The sequence below is a fragment of the Diceros bicornis genome, chromosome 12 (genome assembly GCF_020826845.1).
Source record: "Diceros bicornis minor isolate mBicDic1 chromosome 12, mDicBic1.mat.cur, whole genome shotgun sequence".
Lineage (NCBI taxonomy): Eukaryota > Metazoa > Chordata > Mammalia > Perissodactyla > Rhinocerotidae > Diceros > Diceros bicornis.
The window spans coordinates 32562173-32578165 of record NC_080751.1 but is presented as its reverse complement, the minus strand read 5'-3'; the positions used below and the strand labels follow the sequence as shown (position 1 = coordinate 32578165).

The 15993-nt window shown below is 38.5% G+C and overlaps 1 protein-coding gene across 1 annotated transcript in view; it reads right to left on the bottom strand.

Moving 5' to 3' along the window:
• ASB3 (ankyrin repeat and SOCS box containing 3) overlaps positions 1–15993 on the bottom strand; it is a 105517-nt gene that overhangs the window by 80907 nt on the left and 8617 nt on the right. The gene's annotated exons all lie outside the window — the stretch shown is intronic.

Here is a 15993-nt window from a genome sequence, read left to right as displayed (position 1 = left end):
GAGGGGCACGGATGTTAGCCCAGGGCCAGTCTTCCTCGGCAAAAAAAAAAAAAAAAAAAAAAAAGGAGGATTGGCAGATGTTAGCACAGGGCTGATCTCCTCACAAAAAAAAAAAAATACAAGCTTAAAATAACATGTAATTAGAAATATACAGTAATACAGAGAAGATTTCAGCCTTGATTGTGAATTTCCATCTTCAGGTATTAAATGAAACCCTTTCCATTATAAGCCAAAAAAATTGGCATTTTTAATATAAAAATGTCCTTGGAATTATAATGTGCTGTACCTCTCCTTTTTTGAATAAATGCATTTTACTACATGGAAAAAACTCATTCAGCTAAAAAAAATTACATTATACAGATCACATCCACTAACAATGTAGTCTGTCGTTCACTTTGTATTATTCTTACACTGAAATTGAAAAAAAAGAAAAATGGGCTTTCTGATATTACCAATTATCAGAAACAAATACATAATCAAAGTTTGGTGTTGGAAATGGCTTTTAGAATTGTAATTTTTTTAAAATAAGAAGTGGTATTACCTGATCATTTGCTATGCAGCTTTTTTTCCTTATATCGTCACCTAAACAAAGGTGACTATTCCACTGAATAGTGTTGATGCTACTCAAGTAGAAAACATACATGTACATTATTAACTCATGCAGACTTAGCCTTGATTCAAACTAATCAGATTATTTCTGATTATATGTGATTTCTTTCTTAATAGGATACATAGTCTCTAAAATCTTTTAATATGAAAAAAATTTCAGTATCATGTTAAATCTAATATGAAACTTGATAAAAACTCCTCAAACCCAGGCATGACTAATAATTAGAACAGAAGTTTTTCCACATAAAATAAAATAAAGCCGTCCTACTTAGTAGAAACAGTTTGTCCTTTTCATGTTTTTCTATTTAACACCTTACTTGCTAATTTACTCAGCTATATAACTATTTTAAATATTTTCCAACATTTTCAATATTGGTTTTCCAGAAGGCAATTCACTTGTCCTGTGTAACAAGAAAAGTACTAACATTAATGAATATCTCATAAGGATGTGCTAGGCACTTTACATATGGAAGCATTTTCTGGGTAACTCTTCTGAGCTATTTCCATAGTAACCTGCACCCAGTTACACATCTAGTAAGTAGCAGAAATCCATGTCTTTCTGACTCTAAAGCACAAGATCTTTCTAAAACATATATTAAGACCCACCTAAACTTAACCATCTTCACTATCCTGCATCTATTTTTCAGGAAATAAACAAGATTAACATTCTATATAATGAAATAGTACATAACTTGTTACATAAAGATGTTAAAAGAGTTAATTTTGATAGATATATCTAGATTCCCATATAATGAGCCTATCCAAGATTCACATCCTACAGCTCAGAATCACAGAGGTGAATTCAGAGATCCAGGCTTTCATTTTACAAACAAACCTAAGTTTGTGACTCCCCAAAGTGATTCTTCTACCATTTAATATATAATTATGTTACAAAATATCAAGGGGGAGGGATTACTTTGGGATTCCCATTTATATGTCTTTCTAGGCTTTCAGTTAAAAGTTTGACTAGAAAATATATTAATATACATGGGTTATACCATCAACATTTACAGGGAGGCCATGTTCCAAATTGCCCAGGGGCAAGGACATTCATTTCCATTAGGATGGGGAGAAACATGACTAAAATGGGAAAGTTAAACAGTACTGAAGTAGAGAGAACCTAGGGTTTGGAGCCTCCAAGCTAGCAAAAATCATAACAAAGGTGCCAAGTTATCTAGAGCATAACTTATTTTTGTTAGCAAACTCTAAGCCTCTCTTGATAGCCCTTGGATCTCATTTTCAAAACTTTCATTCTGTCCTAATCACACATGCAAAACTCGGACTCTCATTCTTCAGAGTACAAATATTTGGTGTTAAGTTTTAGGAATTCAAGAAAAGCATGAGTGTAAACCCTACTTCGAGAAAAGAAAATTTTAATATAAATCTCTAATGGAGTGGATTTTTTAAAATAGATCTTTCTACTCCAAATCCAGGCCACTATTATATTTCCTTTTTCCCCCTCCCAAACAAACACACCCACTCTGCAACCTACCAAGAACTGTAAGCACCATCTAGATACCACCTCCATACATAAAAAGTTATCATTTAGGGAAACAATGGTTGTTGTGATGTCAATTCTGAATATTTGAAAGCATGAATGTGACCCATTTCTTTAAGACTGATTTTAAAAGTCTGACCATTGTCTATAGATAGGCATTTCATCTTAAATAGGAAAAATATATTTTTTTCATTTTCTACTAGTAAAGTACCTGAAATGTGTATTATTTTACATCTTGAAGGTGCCCATTTAATTTTAATATATGTAAAGCATTACACAGTACCTGATAATACTCAATAAATATCTAATGTTACTTAACATTGTATATTCAGAGTACCATGGGTTCAGTATCTCTGAGATTCACAAGGATTACAATCATGCTTATAGCTTAAGAATCATATTTGGTCTATTAGATATTTTTCAAACATTTTATAGTCAACATTTCATTCCATTATCTTAGATTTATCTTTTTCCACAGATAAATATCTTTTTTAAATTATAACTTTAGAGCAGTTGTGAATATCAATGTAAGCATCATAGTCCTGTAATTTACCATCCCCAATTCTGTCATTTATATGATAAATGTGCTTAAAATTCCCTCTCATCACATCATGTTAAAATCTACATATCAAATATTCCAATTATGCCTATCTTTTTTCAGCAAAAATATCGTGACTATATTTTCTATGAATTTATTCAGGTTTTAACAATCTATTTTTATGCATTTCTAAAGCCTTGAAATAAACTCACCGTAAGCACACATTAAAAACTCAAAGATTAGTGGAATGATTTTTTAATCCTGTGGCAACTCTTCAAAGAATTTTAACTCCTCCATAGACAACTACTAAAATTATTCTTCTATATGTCAAATTCATATCATGAAATTTAAGTTTACTGAATTGCAGAGTTTTTTCATTCTTCTTAAGGTTCATTTTACCTTTCTAAAATATATATAGTTCAGTACCAATTTCTTGGTGGTTTTATTTAATTTACTGAATCTCTTTGTCTTTATAAATGGTTTGCCAACACACATACACACATTCTGTAACTGCAAAACCACTACTTAACCCCACAGTTTCTTTTATTCTTCTAGCTTTCCTATCCTCACAGAATTTTTTTAACTACAGTGTTCTACTTCCTTATCAACTCATCTTAATGCCCCTCCAATCTAACTTTACTCTGCTCTACTCCACCCAATCAGTGTAGTCTCAAGTCTACAATGACCCCTTCCTAATTCAACCCAAAGATCTCGGTTTTCATGCATCAGACTAGTGACCAAGCATCTCATATCACTAAGGCCAAAATAGCAGAACATTTCATTGTATTTACATTTACATCTTAGACTATTGTTTATCAGACATACAAATTCATTGAATCCTAGGCTTCAATTACCATCTTTATTTAGAAAACTTCTAATCTCTAGCCTACTTTCTTAAACTCTTGGCAACTCTCTATGTCTTACATGTAAGACATCTCCAGTTGAGCTTCACCAGCACCCGAGACTTAGTAAACTAAAAACACAATTCATCTCCTTTCCCAACTAGAAAAATTTTGTCCCACATCACCTCCCTGCACATGATACACATTAAATGTCTAACAATGGTTAGAACAGAAAAGACAACAAACAGGTTTAAGACACTCATCAATTTATAAGCTTTTGGAGAAAATGAATATTTTCACAATATATACAAAATGTAGTACGTGCCTTGTTTATATCAAATTTTAGCCTTTATTTTACTAAAACTTTATATAACATTTCTTAATAAGAAGTCAAAGCAAAGTCGCAAGGAAACCTTGAAGCCTATCTGTGATATGGCTTAAAAGGTTACATCATGGTCAGACCTATCCTTCAAGTATGAGCTGGAAGGTTTCTCAGCTAAAATAAGAATCTTATAACAAGAGCCAGAGTTTCTTACATCTTCTCCTTGCCTCTAGCTCCAATGTCTTTTATTCTTTCCAGTACATTCTCTGCACTCAGAATTATCTTTCTAAAATATGAAACAAACCTGGTCAGTAATCAAAAATGCCTCCCACAGCATACAAAATAAAGTTCAAATTCTTTAATCTGGTATTCAACTATCTACAATCTGGTGTCAGCATATTTGTCACATTACACTTCCCACTAATGCACCCCCCACCATGCTCCAATCACATCATTCTCCTCATCCACTAAGACCCAACAAAAATGAGGGAATAATGATATGTGGCAAGCAATGACTCTGCACCAAGACTACCAAGATAAAAAACATAGGTCCCAGCTATCAAGAACCATTTGGTAGAGAGACACACAAACAAGCAAATTAACTTATTTAGCACAAAGGCTGTGACATAAAATACAAGCAGAAAACAGATAGGCAAATTATTAATTCAAACTAATAAGATCAGAGAAAGCTTTATAGAAAAAAGTAAATAGTTGTTCATGGATCAAAGAATAACAGTTAGCACTTATGTAGCACTTACTATACATGCCAAAATCTATTCCAAGTACTTTACATATATTAATCCCCATTTTCTTAGATGATGAAAATGAGAGACAAAAAGAATTTAAGTTAAACAAACATAACAACTATCATTTATTGAATACTTATAACATGCCAGGCACTGTGCTAAGCACTAACAAGGAACATAATGAAATTAAGGCCTTTAATTAAAAAAAAATTATGAGAGATGGCAGCTTTCTCATTTTATACCTCCACTGGTAAATTTTAATGCCAATGAGATTCTTTCCTAAAATAGGATAAAGTTAAAAGGATTAAAAAATATACAATAAAAGGATTCATTTAATTACCCATATCTTACAGCTGTAATTTAATTTAAACAAAATATGGTTTGCCCAATTTTCTCAACGGCATTAATTGATTGATTCAATAAACACATATGAATTACCTACTCTGTGTAAGACAAACTAAGCACATGCATTTGCCTCCACTTCCTATCAAAATCCCACTGAAATGCATTCATTCATTCTGGAAGAAAGGAAGCAGGTAGGTTTATACTGAGGATTAAGCTAGTGCAGAGAAAACTGCAGTCTAGAACAAACATGCATGCATACAAACATGCAAAAGAAGGCTGCAGCCATGTAGAAGACATTTCTGCCAGCAAAGCCTGGAGAAGTAACAAACCTAGAGACAGCAGGAAGAGAAAACAGGAGGGGACTATAGGACTAAAATCAGGATGATTAAAATAAGTACACGAACTAGCCACGCCAAGCCTTTTGCCCCACTCTTTACACACAGAAAGTCTAGCAGTAACAGTGTTGGTTTCTAGCTAAAACCTGTCAACAAACAAGCGGTATAAACTGCAAGAGAAGCAAAGTTTATTTAGGGTCTCAAGAATTGCAATTGGGGAGACACAGTTTGAGCAGAAACTTAAATGTGCTCTGAGGAGGAGAAAAGAGGCAGGGGTTTATAAAGGCAAAAACCACAAGCTTACTTAAATTGTTTTGAACAATTAATGATTAGTTCTGGCAAGGAGCAAGCTTGAGTTGCCAGTATGTGATTGGTTCTTGTTGTATTAAGTATACTGTCTGTTCTTGGAAGAGGAAATATTCCAGGATGTGACTTATGTGGTCAGGCAAGGTTCAAGTGTTCAGTCAACATCTGGCTGAGGGCGCTGGATTAGGTGCATAAGCCCCACTTCCTTAATGGACTCCTAGCTCCACTTTAGAAGCCTTGACACATTACTCTATTTTGTTATTGTTGTCCACATTTCCCCACTTTTGATCAAGAACTTTTGGCAGAAAGCGTCTTGGGTCAACCATTTGATATACTGGTGTTTCCCTCATTGCCAGGAAGACCCACTCCTGGCAAGTCATGTCCCACATAGAGGAGAAAGCAAGATTCTCAGTCATCAGTAGGAGTAACATAGTCAGAGGCTTTGGCCACATCTGAGCAATAAGGAGGCAATCAGGAAATGAGGTATAGTGTGGTAATTCTCAGGCATCAATGACAGTTTTGTTCTCAATGGTTGTCAATGGATAGGTTTGTTGAATAGTCTCAAGTCTTTGAGGGACGATGACCTTGATGTTTCGAGTAGCTGTGCAACAGCAAGAAACACATAACATGAACAGTTTAAAAATGACAAAAAGAGAGATCAGAATTATCACAAGTAAAACAAGTTGTAAACCAGATCTGAGAATTGCCCCTAAACTGGCAGGATGCCAACAGCACATATCTGAAAACTTGAAATTTAACCAACCTGCAGTAAAGCTAGAGTGGCCCTTAAGGGATTTAGCTAGTTTGAAAAGCTTAGTTGTCTCTAATTCAACCTGATTAGAGGTGTTAATCCAGGTGTAGCAGGAGGTGTTGGCCATGGCGCAGACTCCTTCTTGGGCAGCACACAGATAGTCTAAGGCTATTCTGTTGTCAATGACTACTCGGGCTAGGGATTCTAAGGACCTTTGTTGTGCCCCAATAGCTCTTGCAGCAGAACGAGCGATTCTGTTAACAATTCTCGTAAGGTTATGCATCACGATTTTTAGGTCTCTGACGCCTATTGGCCAAGAAAAAAGGATTCGCAAGAATTGATTGCCTTTATCACCAGACGAGGAGATTATAGTCATCCCAGAGGGGAGATCACATTCTTGACTATAACCACAGCTATCATCCTTATAATGAGAAGGATATTCATCAGGGTAATCTTCTATGATAGAAAGAGCTCTCTTTTTTTTTTTAATTTTATTTTTATTTATTTTTGTGTGTGTGCGTGAGGAAGATCAGCCCTGAGCTAACATCCATGCTAATCCTCCTCTTTTTGCTGAGGAAGACCAGCTCTGAGCTAACATCTATTGCCAATCCTCCTCGTTTTTTTTCCCCTTCTCCCCAAAGCCCCAGTAGATAGTTGTATGCCATAGTTGCACATTCTTCTAGTTGCTGCATGTGGGACACGGCCTCAGCATGGCCAGAGAAGCGGTGCGCCAGTGCATGCCTGGGATCCGAACCCGGGCCGCCAGCAGCAGAGCATGCGCCCTTAACCGCTAAGCCACGGGGCTAGCCCTCTTCTTTCTATTATCGTGGGTGGATTCAGATTGTCCTGAGATTAGTTTGAGTATCGTGACAGGAGTGGTTAAACAGGCTAAGAGACAAGTTCCTCCTATTTGCCAACTCTTTAAACAGTCAAATGCCCATGGTTCTTGTTTTAATCCACGTACAAATACATATCCTGAAGGGGCACAAAGGATGCCCACCAGAGTCTGATTATTTAGGGATTCATTTGTTGGCAAGAAGGACAAAATGGGGGTAAACCAAGGGTCTGTCTTATTTTTGCAAATGGGAAGATGTTCTACTATAGCTGAGTTTCTTTGAAAGAAAGCTTTGCAAAGGAGGGTTGCACATTGAGTGTGGTTAATTGGGAGCAACCTTGTTGGTTGCATTTTGTGAAGAGCATGGAAGCTCATGGATGGGTCTGGCTGGGGAGGTATTGGTGCTACTTGAGTGCCCCTTATAAGGAGTAAGGGAGAAACAAGGGGTGTCTTTTATTCTCTTGAGAAGGAAAAGGTGAACTCAGTAGGTGGAGATGGCAAGTTGAGCTGTCTGATTCACAGTAAAATTAGAAAAAGAAGTGCCATTATAGACAGGTATAACAATAGTGTCAATGTCCGTCCAAAACTGGTGACAGGCTGGTTATGGCTGATCCAGCAGTCTGACAGATTTCCACAAGAGGCTAAAGTCTGAGAAAACTGTACTAGAGCATTGTTTTTCCAGGAATGGAGGCTGGGGAAGTGAGAGGGAGGAGGAATGTAAGAGTTATCAGCAAAATGGAAGGCATTTTACCAACAACATAGAATTCCCACGGTATGTAAAAGGGCAAAGACCATCAAAATCCCAGTGAGGAGAAAGTCAGGAATGGATACTGGACTGGTCCAGATTCTTGGGACAACTGTCTATCTCAGATGTCGTCTGCTTCCCATCCAGGTGGAGAGCAGCACGAGATATCTTTCATTTGAGATCTCCAGTGGGGTGAAAAGTCCAATCACATGAGGGTGCTTTTTAAGATGAAAAACATGAATCCATGAATCAATGCCCTTAAGATCAGCTGCACAAGGGTTGGCCAATAATACCTAGTATGGCCCTTTCCATCATGGGTACAGGGCATCCTTGCAGAGATGCCTTTTCCAAAAGACAAAATCTCCTGGTTGAAGACTGTGGTGATGTACATGTTCTTCCCCTGGAAGCACACTGTGAAAAGACTGGTCTACTAGGGTAGTATTATCCTGATGAGTTCTAGTGAGTTCCTTGCAGTAGGTTAAAATATCTCCCTTAAGCAAAAGAGGCTCATTCGGCCTTAATCTAATCTCACAGGTCCTCCTGTGATGATTTCAAATGGGGAACGCTTGTGTTTCCAAAAGGTGTGGACCTAAGGTTAAGTAATACCAAAGGCAGGGCTTTTGGCCATGAGAGATTTAAAAATTCTATATATTTGGCCAATTGAGTTTTTAGCATCCCGTTAGTTCTTTCAACAAGACCAGAAGATAAGCGGTGACAGGCACAATGAAAGTGCTGCAGAATGAGACAGATTTTGCATATAGATTAGATGATTTGGCCTGTAAAATGAGTTCCTTGATCGCTGTGAAGCTCCAAGGGAACGCCCCAAGTGTGTATAATCCTTTCTAGCAGAATTTTACTTACAGTATGAGCTGTCACCCTGCGGCATGGGAACGCTTCAGCCCAATGGGAGAACATGCATACCATCACTAAAACATATCTGTATCCTTGAGATGGTGGCACTTGGATTAAATGTCTCAAAGGGTCCAGAAGGCTAAGGGAAATGACCCATGGAACTGTGGATAGGTTTTCCAGGGTTATGTTTAAGGCATACATGGCATCTTTGATAAACTTCTGAAGCTGTTTTAGGTGATGGTTTCCAATAATACTGTTTTCCACAAAGTACCATCATATCAGTATTCCAATGAGTTAAATCATGAACATAACTTAGAATATGTTCCTGGAGGCGATCAGGGAGGACAGGATGGGCCTCAGGACCGCACCATAAATTTTTCTTTCCTTCAAATGTCTAACCCTGTTCTGTCTATTTTTTCTTTTCCTGCTTGTGAGCCAAATGTTGTGTTTCTGTAAGTTTACTCTTTAGACGCCCAAGAAGATTGGGGAATAGCTTTGGTTTTAGGGTGACTTCAAAAAGAGGTTTATAACCTTGAAGGGCTGCATTTTTTGCTACTAAATCAGCAAAACGATTACCTTTACTTTCCTCTGTGTTCGCCTCAGAATGTCCAGGAAATCTTCATCACCACCAGAGATCTTGGTTTCTGAATGGCATCGAAAAGGTCTAATACACAGGAACTATTTTTTATTCTTTGGCCTGTAGAGGTCAAGAATCCTCTTTGTTTCCAAAGCATGCCAAAGTCATGAGTTACCCCAAAAGCATATCTGCTGTCTGTATTGATACTGGCTGTTTTCCCTTCAACCAGCCAAGAGGCTTGGGTTAGAGGTACAAGTTAGGCTTGCTGGGCAGAGATAGCCATTGGCAAAGGACCAGTCTCTATCGTTTCTATTGAAGACACAACTGCATAAGCTGCCCTATATTTATCAGTTTCATCTTTCAGATAAGATCCATCAGTAAACCAAATTATGGCAGCATTTTTCAATCGGGGTTTCTGGTCTAGGAACTAGCAATTAGTCCATCAGGGTAATATAGTCGTGAGATGTGTCATTAGAAGGCAATGGAAGAAGGGTAGTGGGATCAAGAGAATGACAGCAAGTAATAGTGATATTTGGTGAGGATAGAAGCAGCAGCTTATAGGAGGTTAATCTGCAGGCACAGAGGTGTTGAGTATGATGGGAATTAAAGAGGGCTTCCACTAAGTGAGGTATATAAATGGTAAGAGGAGAGCCCAAGACAGTTTCTTCAGCAGTTCTAAGAAGAATTACAGTTGCAGCAATGGCTCTCATGCAAGGAGGCAGTCCCTTAAATACAGGGTCTAAGTGCTGACTGTAATAGCCTACTGGTCTATGTTGTCCTCCATGTTGTTGAGTAAGGATGACTAGTGCATTTCCTTCCTTCTCATGAACAAAAAGGAAAAAGGGCAATTTATAGATAGGATGTGCTAAGGCCCCGGTGTCAAAGGAGACCCTGCTTAACTGTCTCAAGGGCATTTCAATTTTCTTCAGTCCAGTTGAGGGGTTCTGGCTGGTCAACCTTGAGCAGAGAGTATAAGGGTTGAGCCATCATTGAGAAGTCAGGAAGCCAGTTTCTACAGTAACCAGCCAATCCTAAAGATCCTCTCAATTGTCTTTTGGTCTGGGGAACAGGGAAAGAAAGAATTCCTTTTATTCTATCTGGGTCAAGCATTAGCCCTTAATTACATATCAAATATCCCAAATATTTAACTTGGGGATGATTAAATTGCAGTTTGTCTTTAGAGATTTTATGTCCCTTAGAAGCAAGTTCCCTTAAGAGATTAGTCCATCTACATTAGATGCCTCCTCTGATGGTGAGAAAAGGAGGAGGTCATCCACATATTGTAATCAAGTGTAATGTTCTGAAAAGGTTACATCTGCTATATTTACCTTTAAAATTTGGGAGAAGTAGGTCGGGTTTTCAGTATAGCTTTGAGGCATGACTGTCCATGTGTACTGCTGTTCATTCCAAGAGAAGGCAATAAAAATTGGCTATCAGGATCTACGGGAATGCTGAAGAAGACACTACAAAGGTCTATGACTGTAAAGAACTTGCTATTTGAAGGAACAGCAGCCAGTAAGGTAGGACAGTTGGAGACAACAGGGTGCCTGGATATTACAATGTTTTTGATGGCTCTCAAAACTTGTAAAATCTCCATCCTCTTCTATGAGGTTTATGTACAGGGAGGATGGGTGTATTACAAGTGCTTGTATAGGGATTAATGAGCCCTTGTTTTAGATAGTCTTCCATTATAGATTCAATGTCTTTAATTGCTTCCACATGCTAAAGGATACTGCTTAATGTTAGGTATGGGCTCATTTAGATCCATCTCAATTTTTTTTTTTTGTGAGGAAGATTAGCCCTGAACTAACATCTGTTGCCAATCCTCCTCTTTTTGCTGAGGAAGATTGGCCCTGGGCTAACATCCATGCCCATCTTCCTCTACTTTATATGTGGGACACCTGCCACAGCATGGCGTAATAAGCAGTGCGTAGGTCCACCCCCAGGTGGATCCATCTCGATTTTTTATTGGAATGGCAGAGTGAATGCAGCCAACAACCGTGGAGCTTTTTGACCAGAGGCAGTGAGGAATAGTGTCTAAGGTAGGATTCTCTGTTCTTTGACTGAGTGGGTAAGACAGGGATACAAGGTCAGAATTATCCATTGAGCAATTATCTATAATTATCCAAACATTCTTGAAATATTCAAGAAATATTTCCCCCTTGGGAGAGAAAGAAATGTGGGGTTCATAAGTTTCAAGGAAATCTCTCCCAAGTAAATGTACGGGGACAGAAAGAACCGACAGAAACAGGTGAGATCCTGATATTGAGCCTAAAGGAAAAGGAATTAGGAGTGACTTCAAGACAGTCATGGAGTGACTGGATACTCCAAATATTTAGATGACTTCTGAACTCTGAGGAAGGGGACAAGAAAGACTGGTGGGGCTGAGGACTGAGAAGGTGGCCCCTGTGTCAATAAGGACTTTAATAACCTCATCTCCAACAGTCAAATCAATTTCCCCTAAAGAACTGGTTAGGAGGAAAGGAAATGTCCCCTTTGAATCCTCGGAGCAGTGCTATTATTGAAATGGCTCTAAGGTTCCCCTTTTTGGAAGACAGTCGAGACTGAGATTCTTGCCAGGGGGCCTGGTTTTTCTTTTCTAGACTATAACAATCTTTTCTCCAATGGCCTGGTTCCTCCAGGAACCTGTCATAGGAGTGCTATCGGTCCGAGAAGGCTTCTATGTCAGTTGTTGCATCTGAACTAACATGATTTGTGCAGCCTGGATTTGGACATCTAGAGCTTGGGCAGTTTTCCTTTGGGCTGCCTTTTGGATTGTTTTAGATAATTGTTCAGCTAAGTTAATCAAATCATGTGTTTCCATGGTAGCTCAGTTAAGCTGGTGTCTCTTGACAAGAGGAGCAAGTTCATCTTCTAACCCATTGACAAAAGTTGAATTAAACAGTGAGGAAGTTTCGTAATTAATACAATCAATTCTAGATTATTGTTTAAAAACCTTCTCAAATCTGTCAAAATAATCAAACACAGATTCATCAGATTTCTGTATAAATTGCTGAATCTTTTTCCGGTCAATAATTTTTGGGAAGATATCAGGAATTTTTTCATCAAGTCGTTAGCAAACATATGAACGTTCCCCATAGCTCCCTTGTCTTGCTTACAGAAGTCTTCCATGGGATTGTTTCATCCTGCTTTAGAAAATCATTCCTTGGCTCTCCCTTCCCCCACAAGCATGAGGATAAGTTGATATAAATCTGAATAGCCAGGTCACTAAGTTTCAATAATTAATTCAAATTCTTTTGCAAATTTAATAGTGTCTTCCTTGGGGTCAGGAAACCCTTTAGCAAAGGAAAGAAGTTTGGATTTTGGCCAAGGAGTGAGAGACTGCAGAGTTCTCTTCCCCGGTTTTTATTTTAAAGGGGGCCGTGAGTGCTGGGGGATCAAGAGGGGCTTCTGGGGTCATCATTGCAAAACGGAGGTTCAGCCAAAGAAGGATATAGGGGAGGGCGGACAAGTAGGAGCAGGAGGAGGAGCAGAAGCAGTTGTAGAAGCAGAGGAAGCATCAGCCAATATATCTAGTTTTGCAGATCTTTGAGAGAGATCTGAATTGGGCTTGGTAAGTTTAGAATTAACAGCTTGCAAGGAAGCAACGTTTTCAGTGCTTCATTTAGAGGCCCCAAGATATCAATTAAAATAAACTCCCCATTCAATTTGTTTAGTTCGATAGCCTTTTTACAATTGAGCACACAAGTAAACCAACTTAGGAATTTCAAAGGAACTCCATTTAGGCGAGTGAAGCCTTAAATCACCCCGAGTAATATGAGCCCCACAGGACAAAAATCTACAGGTAGAAGATCCATATTCTTTGAACATAAAACTAGTGAGAGTTCCAGAGGGAGGCTGCCCTTTGGCAGTCCCCTTAGAAAATGGACTTTCCATTTGTAACCACTTCCCAAGGAAACAAAGTCCCAACAAAAAGAACAAAACAAACAGAAATTCCTTAATAAAGCCAACAACAAACGGATAGCTAAAACCAACAAAGGACACCCAATTAAAGAGTCTGAACCTTTACCAAAGGTGGGAGGTTCGGGCCCAGGAGGACTTACCACTGGGAGCCAAGCTGCCAAGAGAAGATGATAGAGCACAGAGGACTCTTTGTAGGTGCTTTGCTTACGTCTGAGCAGTGGTGCCAGAATTAGAGGTCAGTCACTCTGGATCCCACTTCTGACACCACATAATGTCAACAAATAAGAGGCATAAATTGCAAAAGAAGCAAAGTTTATTTGGGGTCTCAAGAACTGAAATTCGGGAAACACAGATTTGAGCAGAAACTCAAATCTGCTCTGAAGGGGACAAAAGAGGCAGGGGTTTATAAAGGCAAAAACCACAAGTTTACTTAAGTTGTTCTGAATAATTAATAATTGGTTATGGCAAGGAGTGAGCTGACTTGCCAGTAGGTAATTGGTCCTTGAATTGTATCTAAGCACATTATGTGTTCTTGGAAGAGGAAATATCCCAGGATGTGACTTCTGAGGTCAGGCAAGGTTCAAGAGTTCAGTCAACATCTGGTTGTGGGTGCTGTATACATGCATAAGCCCCACTTCCTTAATGGCCTCCCAGGTCCAATTTAGAAGCCTTGTCACATGTTACTCCATTTTGTTATCGCTGTCCACAAACCACATCTGTTTTTTAAAAAAATTTAACAATCTACTCTGAAAGCATTAGAGCACCTTCATGCTCCATAACAAAGCCTTCCTTATTCGGGCATAGGGTGGAGGGAGAGTAGGGAGAGGCATCTCTTTTCCTGCATTTCATCCATGGACCCTAAAAGTGAGGCCCAACAGTTGATATCCTGGTCACTTACAAAGATCTCAAGAATGATTAAAAAAATTTTTTAAAAGAGGAGGATTGGCATGGATGTTAGCTCAGGGCTGATCTTCCTCACACACACACACAAAAAAATTTAGGGGGGAAAAGCAAAACACAAAGGAAAGGAGGAAAATAAACGATGACTGACCTGAACGAAGCACAGCTATTTCTGGTAATAGTAGATAAATAGTTAAAATTTATAAGTGCTATCCTCAAAGAAATTCATGAAGACATTGCATCCATTACAAATGAGCAACTGGAAACTATGGAAACAGAAAAAAACAAGCAACGAAAAAGGAATTCAAAAGGAGAACTGATAGTCAAGGAAATGGACCTCTTGGATTGATCCTCCATATTACTTAATGTTTTTTTCTTTTTGTCTTTTTTTCTCTCTGTTTGGAAAAATCTATCCCAATGGTATTCTGAGTAGAACAGAGAAAATGGAGGAAGAATATAATCTGAGAAATAATAGAAGAAAATTTCCCAGAAGTGAACAAATAGGACTCATGGAGTGCCATGAAGGATACATGAAAAAAGATCTACACCTAGAAACATCTTCATAAGATATCATCAACCAATGATAAAGAAAAAGAATCTAATAAAAATCTTCCAGAAAACAAAGTATATCACTTGCAAAAGAGAAGGAGAATCAGGGGCCAGCCCAGTGGCATAGTGGTTAAGCTCACACGCTCCACTTTGGCAGCCCGGGGTTTGCAGGTTCGGATCCCGGGCACGGACCTACACACAGCTTATCAAGCCATGCTGTGGCAGCATCCCATATAAAGTAGAGGAAGATGGGCATGGATGTTAGCCCAGGGCCAATCTTCCTCAGCAAAAAGAGGAGGATTGGCATCAGATGTTAGCTCAGGGCTAATCTTCCTCACCAAAAAAAAAAAGAGAGAGAAGGAGAATCAGACTGGCATTAAGCTTCCCATAAGATACACTAGATGCTAACAGGCAAAGGAACAATGTCTTCAAAGTTTTGAGCAAAACAAAATGATTTTGAACTATGACTTCTATTCCCAAACTATTAATTAAATGATAAAGTAAAATAAATGCATTTTCAGATATACGAGGTGTGCAAAAATTACCTGCTTTATATCTTTTCTGAAAAAATTACCTGAAATTAGTTATACTCCAACAAGGTGGGAGAAAAAGTCTGAGACAAAAGAGGACATGGAATAACATAAAACAGTAGACCTAACCCAGGAGAGTTATACAAAAAAACAGAATATGGATATGCAACAGACTTAGAAAGCAACTAGTATAAATTAAAAGAAGGTGTCTGAGAGCTCAAAATAGATCTTTAAGAACAAAATGAATTCATTTTAGCCAATACAGTATTATTATTAGGAAGCTAATAGGACACTTTAAGTGACAGAGGATTAATACAACTACATTTCTTTCTCTCCAGTTCCAATGACACCTCTAGGTTTTATAGTGAATGGTGGTTGCATAAATATAATATTGTAAACAGTTTATGGGTTTTCAATGTTTAAGAACCAACCTACAGGGGCCGGACCAGTGGCGCAAGTGGTTAAGTGCGTGCACTCAGCTGTGGCGGCCCGGGGTTCGCCGGTTCAGATCCCGGGCGCGCACCGACGCACTGCTTGGCAAGCCATGCTGTGGCAGCGTCCCATATAAAGTGGAGGAAGGTGGGCATGGATGTTAGCCCGGCGCCAGTCCTCCTCAGCAAAAAAGAGGAGGATTGGCAGATGTTAGCTCAGGGCCGATCTTCCTCACCAAAAAAAAAAAGAACCAACCTATAAACAAAGCACAAAAAACCCAAATAAAGTCACAGAATGTAAATATCATAAACATAGAGTAGTAGTAAATTATACAAGTAGCAAAAATGATCGTAAAAA